At 46.1% G+C, this 20489-nt stretch overlaps 1 protein-coding gene across 1 annotated transcript in view; it reads left to right on the forward strand.

Annotated features, from left to right (window-relative positions):
• The window catches only part of LOC138453420 (CD109 antigen-like), a 1060964-nt gene that overhangs the window by 164234 nt on the left and 876241 nt on the right, over positions 1 to 20489 (forward strand). The window lies entirely within an intron of this gene.

The raw sequence follows: 20489 nt of genomic DNA on the forward strand, positions 1-20489 counted from the left end.
CCCGCCTTTGCAACACAAATGGTTGAGAGCTATGCTAATGGGTTGATGGTAGAAAGGCAGGCTCAGTAACCATTATGGGGCTATCCCATATATACGAAAGCAAGGAAAATGTGTGAATTCTGGTTTGCTTAGTTATTATAGAGCTAGCCCATAAATATGGAACCAAGTACAGTGTGCAAAGTCTGCTTTTCATAGTTAATTTAGAGCAATCCCGTATGCAAACAATGAAACTGTGTGAATTCTGGTTAATATAGGGGCACATTTCTGCGTTCAGGCACGTGGGGAAAAACAGGGAGGGTCATATCCTAGGTGAATCGGATTGGTAAAAGTGACAGAAAACAATGTTTCTGCCCCTTTCACTGATGCACCTCATTGTGGTGTCTCCCCCACCCCATTTCTAGCGCCTGCTAAACAAACTACATTTTCATGCTTGCTGTAATCCCATGGATTCCTGAGGAATCTGCCTGAAATTACGTCTTGGTAAAAGCAGGCGAATTCCGTAGGAATCCATTGTAACTGCCTCCTGCAATCGTTAACTTCAGAAGGCACTCTGGGCTGCATCAAAAGTTGGTCGGTATCCCGGTGCTAATTGCCCAATGTTTTTTGCGTTACTGCAACTCGGTCTGGCGCAATTTGTGCCAGTTCCCGAGTTGCAGGGGGGGGGGCGGTAAATCCCCATTCCCATTGGGGATGGGGTGGCGCTAATACCACCGAAAATGGGCCGAAAATAGGAGATTTTTACCTCCAGCAAAATACTGGAGGTAAAACTCCCATTTTACGCCAGATTCATGATTCGGCAAGCCCTTAAAAGCGGCGGTAATAGTGTTACTGCCACATTTAAGGGCTACCGCCCCATTCATGATGAGGTCTTTACACCTTTCCAACATAGTGAAAAAGTGAAGATTAAAGGCAATTGTGCATATTTTACTCCCCACTTTTCAAATACTTCGTGGAAATTGGGGAAATTGCACGGCTGTGACCTTTTGTACAAAGTGCAAACAGAGGCAATTCTCCTCATCAATTTCCAATTTACTATTTAATTTAAAATGACCCACACAGAGAATTGTTACATCCGCAGGTCAAACATTTTTCACTGCTGTGACTGGTGCATTTCATATAGGGACGAACATATTCCTTTTCTGCACCACTGTCATCTCGAGGCTGTATAGCCCGTGCATGTGCGCTGGAAGCAGGAACGCAGTTAGGAGAGAGCAACAACAATCTGCGGAGCAAAGAAAACCATACCAAATCAACATGGGATTTCATTAACACATCAGACTTATATGACCTATATGTAGTGTACAGAAAAGCATCCGGTCACTTATATCACCCGAAACATTTACCAACTCATAGCTCAGCCCAACTACAAAACATTTCCAGCCATACATAAAACAATTCAATGTATAAAACAACCTCATAATGCTACCAATGGCAATATACATGAGCCACAGTTGGGAGCATAGGAGCCACTGAATATTGACAAAATCTATATACCATGCAGGAAGCTGGAGCACCCTTTGGCACCAACTACAGTGATAAAATGACTTGCTGAGCCTTCATGGCTCAAGTTTCTTAACTAGCCCAATCATCACCCACACCACTCTTCTCCACCAGCCAGAACCCCATCCATCTTCATCTTACCAACCTTGACCACTCTATTCAGCACCATCATCCAACTCCATGTATCAGTTTCCTACCTTGACCACCTGCATGTGAGACATATACTAAACAATCCCCATGGCCACAAAAAGTGAATTCTTCCAGCTCACTACATCTTTAACCATTACGACCATCAACCGTTTCTGTCCCTTCTTGACATCATTATATTTCTTATACTTGTTTTGTTTTAACACCTGTCTCTTTAACATCACCTCTCTCTTATCTCACCTCTTTCTTCCTATTTGTTTCTGGACTTCTACTTTTCCTTCTCTATTTAAACATGCTTCTGTCATTCCTATTCTAGAGAAACCTTCTGCTGACCCGTCACTAGCTTCTAATTGTCATCCTATTTCTTTACCACCCTATCTTTCTAAACCACTTGAGTGTATGGTTTACTCTCAAGTTTCTACTTTTGTTTCTGATAATGCTATTCTTCTTCGCTTTCAATCTGTATTCCGCCCTTTTCATTATACAGAAATGGCTGTTCTCTCTGTTCCTGACTCTCTTCTATCTGCTCGGTACTCCAAAAATTCTTCTTTTCTTATTCTGCCTGATCTTTCCACTGCTTTTGATACTGTTGATCACTCCCTTTTATTAGCTTCTCTGTCTGTCTTCCTTTGGTTTCTCTGGTTCAGTACTCTCATGGTTCAGGTCCTATCTCCCTAAGAACATTCTCAGTTTCCTGGACAGGGTATTCCTCTGCCACACTTCCACTTATCTATGGTGTCCCTCAAGGTTCTGCCCTTGGTCCTTTTCTATGTTCTCTCTGCATCTCTCCTTTATCTCTTTCTCAAGTCTTTGCCATCATTTCTATGCTGACGACACCCAGTTGTGTCTGTCCTTCTCATCTATTTCTTCTGATATTCACAGCAAACTCTCTACTTGCCTCCTGGCTATTCAGTCTTGGATGTCGGCTCACTTTCTGGTTCTCAACACTACTAAAACCGAGGTACTTTTCTTCCCTGCAAGCACTATACCTCCTCTTCTGCCTCCTTTCTTTATTTCATTTACCCTTTCTCAACTATCTAGTTCCTCCACTCATTGCAATCATGGACTTTACTTTTATTCTGATCTATCCTTTAAATATCCCATGTCTCTATCTTCACGAGCGTGCTGTTTTCACCCATTCAATATCCGAAGGCTCACTCAGTCTTGACCTTTGAAGCCACTAAACTCTTGATATCACTTAATTTTCTCTTGCCTTTTCTACTGCTCTTCTGTGCTTTTTGGTCTCCCTCTTACTCGTCTAGCTCCTCTTAAATCTATTTTTAACGCTTCTATTCGCCCACTCCATCTGTTAGAGCCCAGTGACTCTATTTCATCTTCCCTTCTGTTTGTCGGCTGGCTTTCATTCCAGTCTCAGCTCAAATTTAATTTCACCAGCATTGGATCTTTCATGGATTTGCATGCTGTGAATATTTAATATAGCAGTTTTCATCATTCGTCATTCGGCAAAGAGTATTCCAGACAACTCTGCAGCACTGCGTCCCAGTGGTCCTCTTTGCCGGCGAAGCCCAGGCCGGCAGCTGGTGCCTTGATTCCGATGACGACGAGCTATTTGACGATGATACCCCCGTCGATGGCAACTTTGCTCCTGACAATCCCTGCATCCGCCATGCCAACGAGGACCCCGGCTACGACCTTGTTGGTGCCCGCAACGTCTACGACTGCCTCGTCGATGACTGTTTCGGCGGGAAGGGTACTACTGCGTTCTTCGGTTCACTGGGGGCCAATGGAGATCCGTTGCCTTTGGTGGCAGTGCTATGGCAGTCTGGGAGCGACTTTGCTCCTTTGCTCCCGTTAGGGATTCTACAGCAAGATCCCTCGACCTACGACTTTGCCTCAAGTCCGCAGGAGGAGGCCCATAAATTCCTTTATCCTTCGGCATTGGGCCTACAGCTGGCGGTTCCATCCAAGTTGGGCAGCCTGGGGGCTGTTCCGCTGCAGTATCCGTTGGTCAGCCCGCACTCCCTGCACTCAATGCAAGTGCTGTCTAAGCTACAGTCGCTCCTAGGACAGTTGGATGCCCGGCTCCTGGTACACCATGCCTCGATGGGGCCCTCAGGAAAGGAATTACCAGAAGTTCACCGACAGACGGACGGGGTGAGGGCCCCTCACGAGGGTGGCCCACGAAAGTCTCCCCAGGTTCGACCGCCTGTATCATCGCATAGGAGATTAATCCCTCCTCATAGGGATCAGGAAGAAGGGGAACTGGTGGATTCTGAGCCTGATGGCGTTCCACAAGACACGCTATCGATGGTTTCATTGTCGCCCAGGTGGGCGGATACCTGAGTTACGCACCCAGAGGTGGATCCCCTGAGCAGCCCGGCACAGCCTTCTCCGCCAGACGATGTGGTTGCCTTTCATGCCATGATGGCGAAGGCTTGCCAGGAGTCTGGCTTCACTCCGGCAAAGGAGAGGAAAGACTGTTTTTTGTTTGATCATATGGGGAAGAGGCAGAAGGCGGTCTTCTCTATCCTCATCTGAGACCATGTGTGGCAGGAAAGCCTTCACACGGTGCGCCATCCCTTCACGGAGCCTGCGGTCAAGGTCCGCTTGGAGAAAAAGTTTAAGGCGCCTGAGTCCACGCCAAAGTGCCTCACGTTGCGCTGTACCTTTTTTCAACCTGAAGTTCTGCGCAAACTGGTGGACAAGCCTTGCGAGGGTGAGCAGCTATCTGGGCTGAAGATTGTCGAGCCTCTGAAGAATATGAAGGAGGACTCGGATACGGCATGGTCCCTGGCGACACTAGAGGGTAGGCATTTGTTTCTTCCCTTTTGCTCGTTTCGGGGAGCCTCGGGGAACGACAGGTTTGCGGGATCTCGTGACAAAGCCTACGGTCGCTCCAGTTATTCCTCCCAGAGGTTTTGACGATCTTTCGAGTCTGCTCAGAGGAACAAGGACTATCAAAGTCAGAGGAAGAGGGGTTCCTCCGCCTCCGCTACTAGAGGCCGGCAGTCCACGACTCAACAATGATTGCCATATGGGCAGTCAACTGGGAGGGAGAGTGGCACATCATGTTGACGAGTGGCGTTTGATTACGACGGACCGATGGGTGCTGGATGCAGTCCAATACGGAAACTTGTGGGAGTTCCGGCATCCGTAACTCCCTATTCCACCAGTGAAGCTCTCACAGCGCATCTACAGGTCCTGTGGCAGGAGGTGTGTCTAGTGCTGCAGAAGGGGGCGATAGAAAAGGTGCCGGTGTCGGAGAGAGAAGAAGGAACCTACTCTCGGTTTTTTGTCATCAAGAAACCGAATGGCAAATGGCGCCCCATCCGAATGGATTGTGTTCTCCAACATATTCCTCATCTTTGATAATCACGTCCAGCTTCGGCTGCGTTGGGGAAAAATAATTCTTGGCAGAGGGCGTTGTGCGTCGATGGCGTAGAGTCGAGTCAATGTCCCTCGAAGGGGTGACATCACTGGGTGTATAAGTTGCACGCGCGCCACCCGTTGGCCTCAGTTCCATTTTTCTGCCAACGTGTTTGCTTCGGAGATTTGGTGCGCCTCGCTAGTATTTTACTAGGCCGTTCTTCAAAAATATACATCAACGACATGTCTTTATCATCAACCCCGACTACACCTCACTCTGGTTTATAAGAAGTATAAAGTATGCGATTTGATAATGTCCATCACGGATCCGCATCGCTCTTGCCTGTGGTGTCTGGGGGAAGGCCACGACACAGATTTCTGCTCGAAATGTCAGGCAATGAAAGGAAAAGCCCTACGAGAAAGGAAGGGGAAGTTGCAGGTAGGTCATAAATCTAAAATTGATCGTTCTTCGACCGTCAAGTCTGGAGATAGTTTTCCTCGATGTGAAAGTGACAAAAAGAGATCGAGATTCCGTAGTGGTTCCCTCCACTCGTCATCCTCAACCAAACGATCGAAGAGACGGCCCCATCGGTCGCCATCCTCTTCATCATCGTCGGACGAATCCCCCAGAAAATGTAAGTGCCCCACCAAACATTCATCTGCAGGATTGGGAGGCATTTTGTGTGAAAATACTGGAAATATGCGAAAAGGGCAAGCCTCGGTCCGTGCCTTCTTCGGAAGCCGGCCGAGAGTGGTCCCGACACTCGCGCACCATTGAGCCCAGGTGGTCGAAAAAAAAAACATCGAAAACCTTTGAGGTCTCCGATGAAGAAAAGTCACCCGAGTCGTGACGAGCGCTTGAGGTCCTCGACACCGTCGAAGACTCCATACACCTTGAAGAAGAAATCTTTGAAGAAGGCCATTAAATCCTCGACTCCATCAGCGCCATTACCATCAACGCCTTTGTCGACGTCGACACCGAAACCATCGGCACCGAAGGGTCCTGTGGTTTCAGCACAGCCTTCTGAGCAGGTTAAGACTGACAAAGGTTCTAAACTAAAGCCATCTCTAAAACCTGCTACACCTTTGGTGGTTCCTTAGAAAACGTATACCCCTTTGCCTAGAAAGGAGTACTTTAAATCCCTTTCTTCGATTTTTGCAGAGGAAGAAAGGTATGAGGAAGAGGAGGTCCCCTATGGTCTTGAGTTTGGAACTGAAAATGTGCCAGAATGTTTAATCTCAGAGGAAAGTAAGATGAGAGACCTTATTGAACACTGCACAATGCAAGTGGTGTTGATACATTGCCTGAAACTGATTTCGGCAGGCCAGAGCCTAGAGAGCACGCTGAATCTTCGTATCGGCACTTGATGTCAAAGGTATGTAGAGTATCTAGGTTGGGCTAGACCACTGGTTCAATTTATCCAAGATGACGGTACTGATATTCTGGACCAAGGTCCACATACAGACCCAATCTTACCCTTTCATGTGGCCTTAAAAATGAGGGTGGCCAAAAATTGGGAGTCGCCGGATTCTATACCTGTGGTGGGTAAATCCCTCACAAAAAAATACTGCCCTTCCGGTAGCGACCTCGGCTATCTGTCCAAGCACCCCACTCCCGAGAGTCTCGTGGTCCAAGCAGCCACAGATACATAAAATAAGGCAGCGTACCCTATCATCCCTCCAGATAGGGACAACAAGCATGTGGAAGGATGGGTGCACAAGGTATTTTCATCTGGGAGTATGGCCTTGAAGTCAGCCAACTCCACATGTGCCTTAGCCAAGTTTTCATACACTCTGTGGGAGTGCATATCCATGGCAGTGGATCACATTCCAGAAAGGGAGGAAAGGGAGGGTTTTCTATCTATTGTTAAAGATGGCAAAGAAGCCATGCTTGAATCCCTTCAATCTGGATTGGACACTGCAGACAGCGTCAGCAGGTCCATGGCTACAAGCATGGTTATGCACAGATTTTCATGGTTGCGGAAGTCGGGTTTCGCACCAGATGTGCAGGCCCGTCTTCTAAACAAGCCATTTGACGGGTCTCACCTTTTTGGCAACAAGGCTGATGAGAGCCTTGCGAGGTTGCAGACCTCAAAGGCGGCTGCCAAATCTTTATGGGCCGCTGTTAGGCAACCACAGCCTTTTCGTTCTTCAGGACAACCATGGAGGGGGCAATCCTATCGTTACTACTCCTCATTTGGAAAGGCGAGAGGAATGGCCAGTCAAGGAGGCCAAAGAAGAAACCCTTGTGATGGATGAGGAAAAAGTGCAAAGCCAGGTCCAGCTCAAGCTACAGCTTCCTTGCCATAGGCAGCGGCAGCAACCGCTCCAAAACCACTTTGAGAGCTTGCGTCACAAATCAGCGGTGGGGGGCAGACTGTCTCATCATCTCGAAGAATGGTGAGCCATTACTTCAGATGCTTGGGCTCTGGAGACAATAGCCCACGGTTACTGCCTTCCATTTATAACGCAGCCTCACAACAAGCCACCGGTGAAACACTCTTTGAGGATTCCAGATCCGCTCCTTGTGCAGGAAATATTAACCCTGCTAGAGAATGGTGCTATACAACCAGTGCCTGTAGCGGAGAGGAACAAGGGTTGGTATTCCCCATATTTTTTGATTCCCTAAAAGGACGGGGGACTGAGACCCATCTTGGACTTGAGATACTTGAACAATTTCCTCAGGAAGGACAAGTTCAAGATGGTCACACTTTCTCAGATCCTTCAGGCCCTCCAGTTACAGGATTGGTGTAATTGGATCTTTAGGATGCTTATTTCCATGTGCCAATCCATCTCAAGCACAGAAAATACCTGAGGTTTGCCGTTGGCGGCTCGCACTATCGGTTTTGAGTCCTGCCATTTGGGTTGACCTATGCCCGAGGGTCTTCACCAAACTGATGGTGGTGGTAGCGTATCTCAGGAGAGGGGGAATTCATGTATACCCCCACCTGGAAGATTGGCTGATAAGAGCATGTCTCCCGAACAAGCCCTGGATCATCTTAAAGTCACCTGCCACACCCTTCACAGACTGGGCTTCTCCCTCAATTTCAATAAGTCAAAGATGACACCTTCCCAGCAACTCCAATATATCAGAGCTGTACTGGACACATCCTTGGGAAGAGCTTGCCACCCAAGGCGAGGGCTCAAGACATTCTTCAGATGGTTACCAAATTTCAAACTGCCCAGAATCTTCCGTCCTTCGATTTCTTGAAGTTGCTTGGCCTCATGGCATCCTGCATTTTTCTGGTGCCAGAAGCCCGCCTGAGAATGAGATTCCTTCAGTGGGCTCTAAGAACACAATGGTCCCAGTTCTCAGGAAAGATGACGAACCTACTCCAGGTTCCAAGCAGGGTAGCACAGGATCTTCTCTGCTGTGCCTGCGAGGACAACATTCTGAAGGGAGAACATTTTTGGCACCCATTGCCGGAGATTACAGTAGTGACGGACGCCTCACTCACGGGGTGGGGAGACCATGCCAGTGATCTAACGGTCAGCGGTCGTTGGTCTCCATCGGAGTCCAAACTACACATCAATCTTTTGGAGCTGAGCGCAATCAGACTAGCGCTGAAGGCCTTCCTACCCTCTGTTCGGGGAACGAATGTCCTGATAATGACGGATAACACAGTGGCCATGCATTACCACAACAATAGAGGGGCGTAGGGTCACTACCACTGTGCAGAGAGGCAATGCAGCGCTGGTACTGGGCAATTTCAAGAAGAAATCTCCCTATCAGCAGTTCACCTTGCCGAGGAGGAGAACGCGACAGCGGATGCTCTGAGCAGGCAGAGCGCAGTGTCCCACGAATGGGAACTAGCTCAGGAAGTCCTTCAAGAGATCTTCGCCCTTTGGAGAACCCCTCAAGTAGACCTGTTTGTGACCAGAGTCAAGCGGAAGTGCGAGAGGTATTGCTCAAGGGTATTTCCTCTGAGAGGAGCTCTAGGAGACGGGTTTGTGGTGGATTGGGAGTTCCCACTGCTATACGCGTTTCCACCGATCCCTGTCATTCCTCAGGTAATCAGGAGATAGAGACGGTTTGGAAGTCGCATGATCCTAACTCCCCTGGACTGGTCCAGGAGAATGTGGTAGCCGAACCTTCTAGAAATGTCCATCTGTCCTCCGATACATCTTCCACAAAAAGAGAACCTTCTCTCGCAATGGGAGGGTCAGGTTCTCCATCCAGAGGTCAACACTCTCAACTTCACGCATGGTTTCTGAAAGGCTGAGATAAAAGAAATGGGACATCCCGGATGACGTCATCAGGGTATTGCTTTCTGCAAGAAGGCCAGCAACAAAATCTCTGTACCGTTGCCGTTGGAACAAGTTCTACAACTGGTGCAGGGAAAAGAATGTTGATCCTTTTCTATGTTCAACTCCAGAGGTGTTATCTTTTATCCTGTCATTAGCACACAAGGGTCTTAATGTTGGGACCATTAAAGGTTACCTGGCAGTGCTTTCTATCTTCAAGCGCTCTTTTGGAAGAATGCTCCTACTTTAAAATTCCATTGGTGATTCAGTTTCTGAAAGGGCTCACAACTGTGTGTTCCAGTTTGGGACCTTAACCTGGTTCTAACGGTCTTGATGTGTTTGGCCTTTTTGAACCCTTGCACACATGTCCATTCAGATTATTGACCTTCAAAACCATATTGTTTGTTGCATTGACATCTGCAAATAGAGTGAGCGAGTTGCAGGCACTTTCTTCCAGGCTACTCTATACTGTATTCCACAAGGACAGGATTGCGTTGAGGGTAAAACCCTCCTTTCTTCCTAAAGTTGTATCTGATTTTCATCTTAATCAAAACATTGTTCTGCCAGCATTCTACCCCCCGCAACATCCCACTAAAGAGGAAGAACGACTCCATAGGTTGGACCCTACAAGAGCTTTAAGCTTCTATATCTCTAGGTTCTACAAACTTAGAGTGAATGACCAACTCTTCATTGGGTACACCGGAAGAAAGTAGGGTCAAGCTGTTTCAAAACAGACTTTATCAAGGTGGCTTATACTTGCTATCTCAGAATGTTACAAATTGGCAGGCAAGGACCCACCAGAGGGTTTGAGAGCTCATTCCACTAGGGGTATAGACTCTTCTGTAGCCCTTTAAAGGGGTGTACCTATTAAATCTATCTTTGATGCTGCAATATCGACATCACTGCATACATTCACAAATCATTACTGTCTAGATGCTTCCCACTCCCAGGATGTTGCCTTTGGTAAGGCAGTACTGTATTCGGCCTTATAAAATGCCGACAATTTTAAATTCTCCTCCCTCCTCCTATTCTGCATACTGCTTTGGGAGTCTATCAAAGATGAGGAATACGTGGGAGGACACAATTCATTCGATGAAGAAGTTACTTACCAACTGGTAGCGTTCTTTCCACGGGATGTTCCTCCAACGTATTCCTCATCGCCCTCCCAGCCTACCCCGCTGTACAATTTACTATGCTATTGCAGCTTCCATTCTCACAGGGCTAACTACTGCTCGCCTAGGCTGACAGCGCAACACGAACAGAAGGGAAAAACAGAACTGAGGCCAACGGGCGCCGTGCATGCTACTTATACACCTGATGACGTCACCCCCGACAGAGGCCTTCGAGGGACATCGACTCAACGCCATCGACGCACAACGCCCTCTGCCGAGAACCTTTTTTCCGAAGCAGCCGAAGCTGGACGTGATAATCAAAGATGAGGAATAAGTTTGAGGAAAATCCAGTCGAAAGAATGTTACCAGTTCATAAGTAACTTGTTCTTCTGGATCCATGGCCACTGAACAAAAATGTGAAACGCCAAAAGTTCAGGATGCTAACGTTGCAAGACGTCATACACACGGTTCAGCTGGGGGAATTTTTGGCATCAATGGATCTCGAAGATGCTTATTTCCACATCCCGATGCACCCCAAGCATCGCAAGTTTCTATGGTTCGTAGTCAGCGATGAGGACTAACGGTTTTGGGTTCTCCCCTTTGGCCTCAAGTCAACGCCCAGAACGTTCACCAAGTGCCTGACTCAGGTGGCGGCTTACCTCCACATGTGTATCTGTACCTGGATGACTGGTTGTTAAGGAGGGCGACTCGTAAGTGAACTAAAGCAAAGAAGACCGTACTGCTGGAATAACAATTCTCAGTTCGAATGGCAAATTATTTCACTAAGTGTACCATTAAGGTATCACGTATTTGTGGGTAATAGAGAACTCTGAAAGCAATCAGGGTAGTCTCAAGTTTGTAAAAAGGTTGTATGATGTTTATTTAACAAAAAAAAATATACATAAATACTTTGTGAACAATTAAAGACATGATGCGAAAGCAAATAAATATAAAGACATGTAGGTTCATTGTTTGACAAGTAAATGATAGTAAACTAAAACTATAATAGAGTAAAAGACAAGAATTCAAATATCAGTTTTTCTTCAAACTTGTTTTAGCAAAAAAAGAGAAAAATACTAGAGGAAACTAGATACATAGGCTGCCAGTAGTTGAGAATGACCTAATTGTAAACCAACACTCTTAATTTTAATGGCAGAGTCAGAATTGTTCTGTTTCCAGTATTTTGTTGACAGGTCTGCCTACGTGTGTGTGTCAAATAATTGCTACTGAAAAAACAAAAGTTCAAATTGACATCGTTAGACCACGTTTCGGCAAAGGTGCCACCTGACTAGGCAAAAATTCCATGGCATAGTGAAAGTTGCCTTCCTCAGGGCGAAATACCTCACAACAACTGGACCCTGTGGGAAAGCAGACATAAAGAAAATAAATAAATAGTGTGAAGGGGACAATCCCCCATCTTTAAAACTACCCAGATTGCTCTAAGAGACATTCAAGTACCCAATGGCAACAACATTTACCTAAATAATTAGCTGCAGATGAGTAGAAAAAACCAGGCGCGTTGTGGGCAAAAGAGACCCAGTACTGGGCGTCTGGAAGAGTGGAACCGGGGTGATCCACGGTGTAGCTACATCAAAGAAAGGGTCACATTGGAAAACACGCTCTCTAAAAGTGAAGAGAGAAAAGTAATAAGAAACGAGGCTGATACTATGCAGTGTGATATGGTTTAAAAAAGCGTGGAGAACGCATTAAAGGGCTACATTTCTGGAAATGGTTGCAAAAAAAAAAGGTTGTTTTCTTGATGGAATGTGATCCAAACAGTTGCTTTCAACAGAGCATGTAGGGAAAATTCCTAAGGTCCGTGGAGTAACATCAGGGGTTGACCTAAAAGGGTGTAAAGGTGTACACATGTTCAAGTTTGGAATGCGAAAAGAACAAAAAGTGCTTCGAATTGCAGAAAGAATTCAACGTAAGCCTACCTCACATGGGATGGAGAGGAAGGACCCCGCTATATGATGGCTGAGGTACTGGCTACAGGCGGCGAATACTGCCTAGAAGTCACAAAGAGGAAGCGTTGAGTGCTGCCTCTGAAAAGGGACAAGGAGGCAAAAAATTACTAAGTAAAAGCTGCCCGGCTTTTATTTCATGCAGCATGAGCAGTGCAAACCTCATCCGTGTGAATGGTACGAGGCTGGTAATCGTTGATTTTCTTACCTCGGGAAGTCCTGAGCTATCGTCTGATGGCTAATTTCGTGCTGCTCTGCGGAGACGCTGAGATGCGCGTGTAAGTGTAAGATGCAAAGAAGCATGCAACTGCTAGTTCCGGCGAGGGCGTTGGTCTCAAAGACCTCGTCTTATTGGTGCTAGACCTTAATGTGACTGGATTGGCTGAAAGCTGACGTGCCTCCAAGTCGGCGATTGTGATTGGTTGAGCAAAAGTCCAGCCCGTGAACCCTGCATACAAGCTGTTCTGCAGTCATGGGAGCGGTTCTGTGGGGGAGAGGACCGCTGAGTCATGGTGAAGGCGGCCATGAGAGCCGCGGACTGGATGTAAAAAACACAGCTGGCACTAATTAGGTCAGTCAGAGAACGGGGAAAACAATCCCTGGAAAAATGAATGTAAAGAGGAAAGTGGTTGAGGCACTCTGCCGTAACAGAGAAATGGGCGGAAAGGTACGGCACTGTGCGAAATTAGCGCAGTTAAAAAATAAATAATAATAACTGGCTCCACAAAAGTGGGCGGAAAGGTCCCGCACTGTGCATGTGCACAGGCGAGAAGAGCACAGTTAACGGGCTCCACAAAAAATAAGTGTGATGGAAGTAAAATTGGAAAAATTGAGAACCAATTGTTGGGAAGGCAGCTGATAAATGGATGAGAAATGGAATAATGTTAGTGTCAGACTGAGACAGCAGTCACAGTCTGCAGTAAAACGATCAGATCATAGTGACAACAAAAGGGGAGAAGATGGAAGGAAAGGTAGCTTAGGATATTGGAAGAAAATCCTCATTTAGACCATTAATGTGAGTGGAAACCGCAGAAATTATCAAAGGCCCATCAATATTTGATCAATCTGGATCGAATGCTGGTGTGGCCCAATCAACATGTTGTGATGATATACTGAAACTCAAAAAGAAAAACTTCAGGACAGAACTGCATGGACATTTTCTTCGAGAATATTTAAGAGCAGATACCATTCCTGCAGGTTTAATTGTCCGTAATGAACCCTGCTTATTCCTGACTGATAAGGAGTAGACGACCACTTTCAGTCACATTGCCATTAAATGTAGTAGGGACCTGATGGTCCTGACAATTACAGCCGCTGAGAGACTTGGGGCCGAAATACAGAAGGAGCTAGAAAGGGAAGAAAAACTTTTTGGGGAAAACACAGCCATAGCCAACGCTCGTGAACAACTACAAAAAAACCAACAACATTTTCGAAGACTTCAAGTCAACCACTTTAAGCAAAAAAACTAAGAAGTTACAGTTTGACATTCAGGAATTTAAAGTGGACAAAATCTTTCCATATATATCTGACGAATATATCGACGCTGCCAAAAAACAGGCTACATCTCAACCTAGGAATAAAGGCAGACGTCGCTGGGTATCTTTTTCTAATTCGAGCAGTAGCAGCTCAGACGATCAAGCCAGACAGAACCGGCAACAACAACAAGCCTTTGGGAATTTTTTACCGCCCCAACCTTTTTTACCACCTGAACCTTTTTTAGGCAGAGGCAGGCCGGGAGGCCCTTTCTGGGGACAACCATGGTTCCCTCCATACCAACAACCACGCCGGTTTTCGGGGACGGCGCCGTCCGAACAAATAACTAATCAAACAGACATACCAATTTTCAATTTAGCCAAAATTGAAATAACACCATCCCAGATTAAAGTTCTTTCGAAGGGGCTGTCATTTGTACCCTCACAACAGACAGATTGGTTTGAAACAGAACTAGAGATTCGCTGGTTCTTGAGAACTGTGCGTCTCAAAGTCTTTTTCAACGAACTCGGCGAGAATGAGCCAGAGTCAGACACAGGTTTATGCGTTCCTTCAAACTTCAAGCCACAAGATAATGAAATCACGAAAGAAATTTTGACATTCGAAAAATGTATTCTCCATGACCTTGACAAACTAAAAGCCAAGCATAAGCCCATCAGACATAGGGCCTCATTCCGAGTATGGCGGTAAGGGATACCGGTCACCGTTAACGAGACCGGTGCCGGTAATCCCTTACCGCCACATTCCGAGTTCCCTTTGCGCCCTCGTCCTTAACGCCTGCTTTTAGCAGGCGTTAGGAACGAGGGCGCAAAGGGGCTTTTAAGCCAATAACGGTGACCGTAAAGTATGGTCACAGTTATTTGCAATTTCCCCATTCCCATTGAGCCCTATGGGGGCTCATTTGGGAATGGGGAAGAGCCCTGGGGAATGGGAAATTACCGCCCTGGTCAACTCGGAATAGGGCGGTAATTTCCCATTCCACCAGAGCGGTGCCGGTACAGGTCCGGCGCCGACCAAGGCGCTAATAGCGCCATTGGTTAGCGCCAGACTCGGAATGAGGCCCATAATCTTTCCAAGCTGGAAAATCAAGCTTTGATTGAACTATCCAAGAATCCCGCCATTATCATTAAACCCGCTGATAAGTGTGGTGAAATCGTTGTGATGTCCAAAACACAATGGCCCTCATTACAACTCAGGCGTTAAGGGTTTAACGGCGCCATCGGCGCCGTTAACCCTTAATGCCTGATTACAAGTGTCCCTTTGCGGGTTGGTTTTTAACGCCTGCTTATAGCAGGCGTTAAAACTGACACCCGCAAAGGGACTTTGGAGCTAATTACGGCACCGTAATTTACGGTGCCGTAATTAGCGCCTTCCCCATTCCCATTATGCCCTATGGGGCAAAAATGGGAATGGGGAAGGGCAAATGGTGAATGGGGAATTACCACCCCACTCACCTTGGAATGGGGCGGTAATTCCGCCATCCACCATGGCGGAACCGTAACCTTAGCGGCATGGACCATGGTGCTAACAGCACCATGGTCCTCCGCCAAGGTTGTAATGAGGGCCAATATGTGGCCATGATGGATGATCTACTACAAGATCGGGTCAGTTATAAAAAACTGAAAAAAGATCCCACAGGAGATATTAGAACTGAAATTGAGAGCGCAGTACAATTTGCTCTTGACCGGGAATGGATTTCAGAAAAAGAATCTAAATTTCTAACTACAAGTCAAAATCGCATCCCAACTATGTACGCACTACCAAAAATACATAAGAATTTGGAAAAACCGCCGGGTAGACCAATTGTCTCCGGTTGTGGGTCCATATTAGAACCCCTGTGTGAATTCATTGATATATTTTTGAAACCCATTAGTGTAAAAACAGAAACCTATCTCCGGAACACCACCGACCCTATTACGATTTTTGAAAATCTTGACTTTGATGGATCAACTCAAATACTGGTCACAATAGATATTCAATCTCTGTATACCAGTATACCGCAGGACCAGGCTATTGAATGCATGCGAAAAGTGCTTCTGGAGTATGACACCCAGGATCGCGTTCCACATAATTTTATCTTGGAACTCATGACCATAGCCTTAAACAGGAATTATTTTGAATTTAAGGGCCAATTCTACATACAGACAAAAGGTACGGCAATGGGGGCTGCTTTCGCGCCCTGTTTAGCGATACTTGACATGTTCAAATTTGAATCCTTTCACATTCTATCCCATACCAATCAGTTTCGTTATTACATAACGAAATGGAAAAGGTACATTGATGATATCATTTTCATCTGGACTGGATCCAAACCTGAATTACTACTTTTCCTCAATTGGTTGAACAATGTGGATCCCAATATTAAATTCACAATGGAATCCAGCACTAAGCAAATTGCCTTTTTAGACTTAGTCATCAAAGAGGAATCAGGCAAATTGATTTGTTCCCTTTATCGGAAAACTACTGCTCGTAATACCTTGTTACAATACTCTAGCAATCACCCATGCCACATTCGGGACAATTTACCATATGGACAGTTTCTCCGCATACGGAGGAACTGTTCAAACCTACATGATTTCTACGAGCAATCCGACAAACTGAGCAGTCGCCTAAAAGAGAGAGGCTATCCCAAAATATTGATTAATCAAGCGTTCAAAAGGGTGCGCTTCACAGATCGGGACATTTTGCTTGCTCCAAAACCTAATCTTGATTCTAAATCTGGCACTAACAGCACTAAAATGACTTGCGTCCTAACCCATGGGCCACAAACTTTTGAAATCAAAAAACTGATTTCCAAATACTGGCCAATTGTTAAACTTAGTCTGCCCAGTGCATCATTACCACGGTTTGCTCTCAAAAGGGCCAAAAACATTCGCGATAAACTTGTTCACTCCAACCTCAAGAAGGATTCACCAAGACTTGGCCTCTGGGACCTCAGAACCACCATTGGCCACTTCCCGTGTGGATCTTGTTCTGTTTGCCAATTTACTAAAAAACTCAAGGAGTTTAAAATCGGGCAAAAAATGTGGACCCTCTCCTCTATGACAAACTGCAAAACTAACCAGGCAGTTTATTGCATTCAATGCCCCTGTGGGCTTCGATATGTCGGACAAACCTCTCGACCAGTCCACATTAGAATTTCTGAGCATCGCTCAAGAATCAGGTGCCGGACAGAATCGGCACCCCTGGTCAGTCATTACATGGAATTTCAGCACTCCGCCAATGATATATTTTGGTGGATTTTGGACGTGGTAAAAAACACTCCCAATGTGTCCCAATGTTTTCTTCAGAAGGAGGCACGATGGATTTATCGTCTTTCCACTCACATTAATGGTCTTAATGACGATTTTCTTCCAATATACTAAGCTACCTTTCCTTCCATCTTCTCCCCTTTTGTTGTCACTATGATCTGATCGTTTTACTACAAACTGTGACTGCTGTCTCAGTCTGACACTAACATTATTCCATCTTTCTCATCCATTTATCAGCTGCCTTCCCAACAATTGGTTCTCAATTTTTCCAATTTTACTTCCATCACACTTATTTTTTGTGGAGCCCGTTAACTGTGCTCTTCTCGCCTGTGCACATGCACAATGCGGGACCTTTCCGCCCACTTTTGTGGAGCCAGTTATTAATATTTATTTTTTAACGGCGCTCATTTCGCAGAGTGCGGCACCTTTCCGCCCATTTCTCTGTTGCGGCAGAGTGCCTCAACCACTTTCCTCTTTAGATTAATTTTTCCAGGGATTGTTTTCCCCGTTCTCTGACTGACCTAATTAGTGCCAGCTGTGTTTTTTACATCCAGTCCGCGGCTCTCACGGCCGCCTTCACCATGACTCAGCGGTCCTCTTCTCCACAGAGCCTCTCCCATGACTGCAGAACAGCTTGTATGCAGGGTTCACGGGCTGGGCTTTTGCCCAACCAATCACAATCGCCGACTTGGAGGCACGTCAGCTTTCAGCCAATCCAGTCACATTAAGGTCTAGCACCAATAGGACGAGGTCTTTGAGACCAACGCCCTCGCCGGAACTAGCAGTTCCATGCTTCTTTGTATCTTACACTTACACGCGCATCTCAGCGTCTCCGCAGAGCAGCACGAAAGGAGCCATCAGACGATAGCTTGGGACTTCCCGAGGTAAGAAAATCAACGATTACCAGCCTCGTACCGTTCACGCGGATGAGTTTTGCACTGCTCATGCTGCATGAAATAAAAGCCGGGCAGCTTTTACTTAGTAATTTTTTGCCTCCTTGTCCCTTTTCAGAGGCAGCACTCAACGCTTCCTCTTTGCGACTTCCAGGTGGCAACACAGTATTCGCCGCCCGTAGCCGGTACCTCAGCCATCATATAGCGGGGTCCTTCCTCTCCACCCCATGTGAGGTAGGCTTATGTTGAATTCTTACTGCAATTCGAAGCACTTTTTGTTCTTTTCGCATTCCAAACTTGAACATGTGTACACCTTTACACCCTTATAGGTCAACCCCTGATGTTACTCCACGGACCTTAGGAATTGCTCTGTTGAAGGCAACTGTTTGGATCAGATTCCATCAAGAAAACAACCTTTTTTTGCAACCATTTCCAGAAAGGTAGCCCTTTAATGCGTTCTCCACGCTTTTTTAAACCATATCACACTGCATAGTATCAGCCTCGTTTCTTATTACTTTTCTCTCTTCACTTTTAGAGAGCGTGTTTTCCAATGTGACCCTTTCTTTGATGTAGCTACATCGTGGATCACCCCGGTTCCACTCTTCCAGACGCCCAGTACTGGGTCTCTTTTGCCCACAACGCGCCTGGTTTTTTCTACTCATCTGCAGCTAATTATTTAGGTAAATTTTGTTGCCATTGGGTACTTGAATGTCTCTTAGAGCAATCTGGGTAGTTTTAAAGAAGGGGGATTGTCCCCTTCACACTATTTATTTATTTTCTTTATGTCTGCTTCCCCACAGGGTCCAGTTGTTGTGAGGTATTTCGCCCTGAGGAAGGCAACTTTCACTATGCCATGGAATTTTTGCCTAGTCAGGTGGCACCTTTGCCGAAACGTGGTCTAACGATGTCAATTTGAACTTTTGTTTTTTCAGTAGCAATTATTTGACACACACACGTAGGCAGACCTGTCAACAAAATACTGGAAAAAGAACAATTCTGACTCTGCCATTTTCTTCTGAAAAACGATTTTTGCAGTGGCCATTTATAAAGCCATTAAAATTAAGAGTGTTGGCTTACAATTAGGTCATTCTCAACTACTGGCAGCCTATGTATCTAGTTTCCTCTGGTATTTTTCTCTTTTTTTGCTAAAACAAGTTTGAAGAAAAACTGATATTTGAGTTCTTGTCTTTTTCTCTATTATAGTTCGTTCGTTTACTATCATTTACTTGTCAAACAATGAACCTACATGTCTTTATATTTATTTGCTTTCGCATCATGTCTTTAATTGTTCACAAAGTATTTATGTATAATTATTTTTGTTAAATAAACATCATAAAACCTTTTTAAAAACTTGAGACTACCCTGATTGCTTTCAGAGTTCTCTATTACCCACAAATACCTGATACCATAATGGAATACTTAGTGAAATAATTTGCCATTCGAACTGAGAATTGTAATTCCAGCAGTACGGTCTTCTTTGCTTAATATAACTTCCAGTCCCTTTCCCTACTGCTTTTTGGGACAATTCCCCCGTTCTCTTTGTGCTTTGACTCGTAAGCGAACGACAGAGTCTCTCCAAGCAGCTATGCTCTTGTTACAGCGTCTGGGCTTTTCGGTCAACTTCGCCAAGTCTTGTCTGACGCCCTCCGGGGACTTGGTTTTTCTAGGCGCACAGTTTCATACACAGCTCAACCTGGTGGAGCCATCGTATGAAAGAATAGAGAAACTGTTGTCCATGGCAGGCTCCTTTGGGCCGTGAAAAACGGTCACGGTCCATGCCTACATGTCTCTTCTGGGCACCATGGCGTCCTGCATCCCACTCATCCCCAATTGCCGGCATTTCATGTGGCCAGTGCAGGTGTTTCTCATCTCCAGATGGTCACAGAACCTCGGTGCCTGGTCCGACAAAGTTCTCATCTCCTGGGCGCTGATAGAGGCCCTGCAGTGGTGGACTTGCTCCGACAACCGCAAGGTGCATGCCCCTGGTGGAACCAGATTTTCAGTCAACGATTGTGACGGATGCTTCCCAGGTGGGTTGGGGGCGCACCTCGGCCAGTTTCAGGTACAAGGCCTGTGGACCCTCAAGGAGTCTTCACTACACATGAACATTCTGGAGTTGAAGGCGGTACACTGGGCACTGAAGTCTTTTCTGCCCCTCATTCAAGGCTCCATGGTGAGAATTCTGACAGACAACACCGCCACAATGTTTTACCTAGGCACACAATGAGGCACGCATTCATAGCCCCTGTACCGGGAGGCTCAAGCGTTCTGGCACTGGGCCATCACTCACAGGGTTCGCCTCATGGCATACTATTTGCCAGGGGTCCAAAATGTTCAGGCGGATGCTCTCAGCAGAGAGACCGCTCAGGTGCACAAATGGCAGCTGAAGGACACTCATGTAAGTGATTTCAATCCAGCACTCCAACTAAGTCAACGCCTAGTATGGGATGCCCAATGGAAACCCTTATTTATATATTTTTATATCAAAGTTCGTTTAATTCTGGATGATGTACCCTTATATAACACCCCTCTCTTTGAATTCCCCCGGTCTCACTGAAC

Source organism: Ambystoma mexicanum, chromosome 4p (genome assembly GCF_040938575.1).
Source record: "Ambystoma mexicanum isolate Mex_15411 chromosome 4p, UKY_AmexF1_1, whole genome shotgun sequence".
NCBI classification, from domain to species: Eukaryota; Metazoa; Chordata; class Amphibia; order Caudata; family Ambystomatidae; genus Ambystoma; species Ambystoma mexicanum.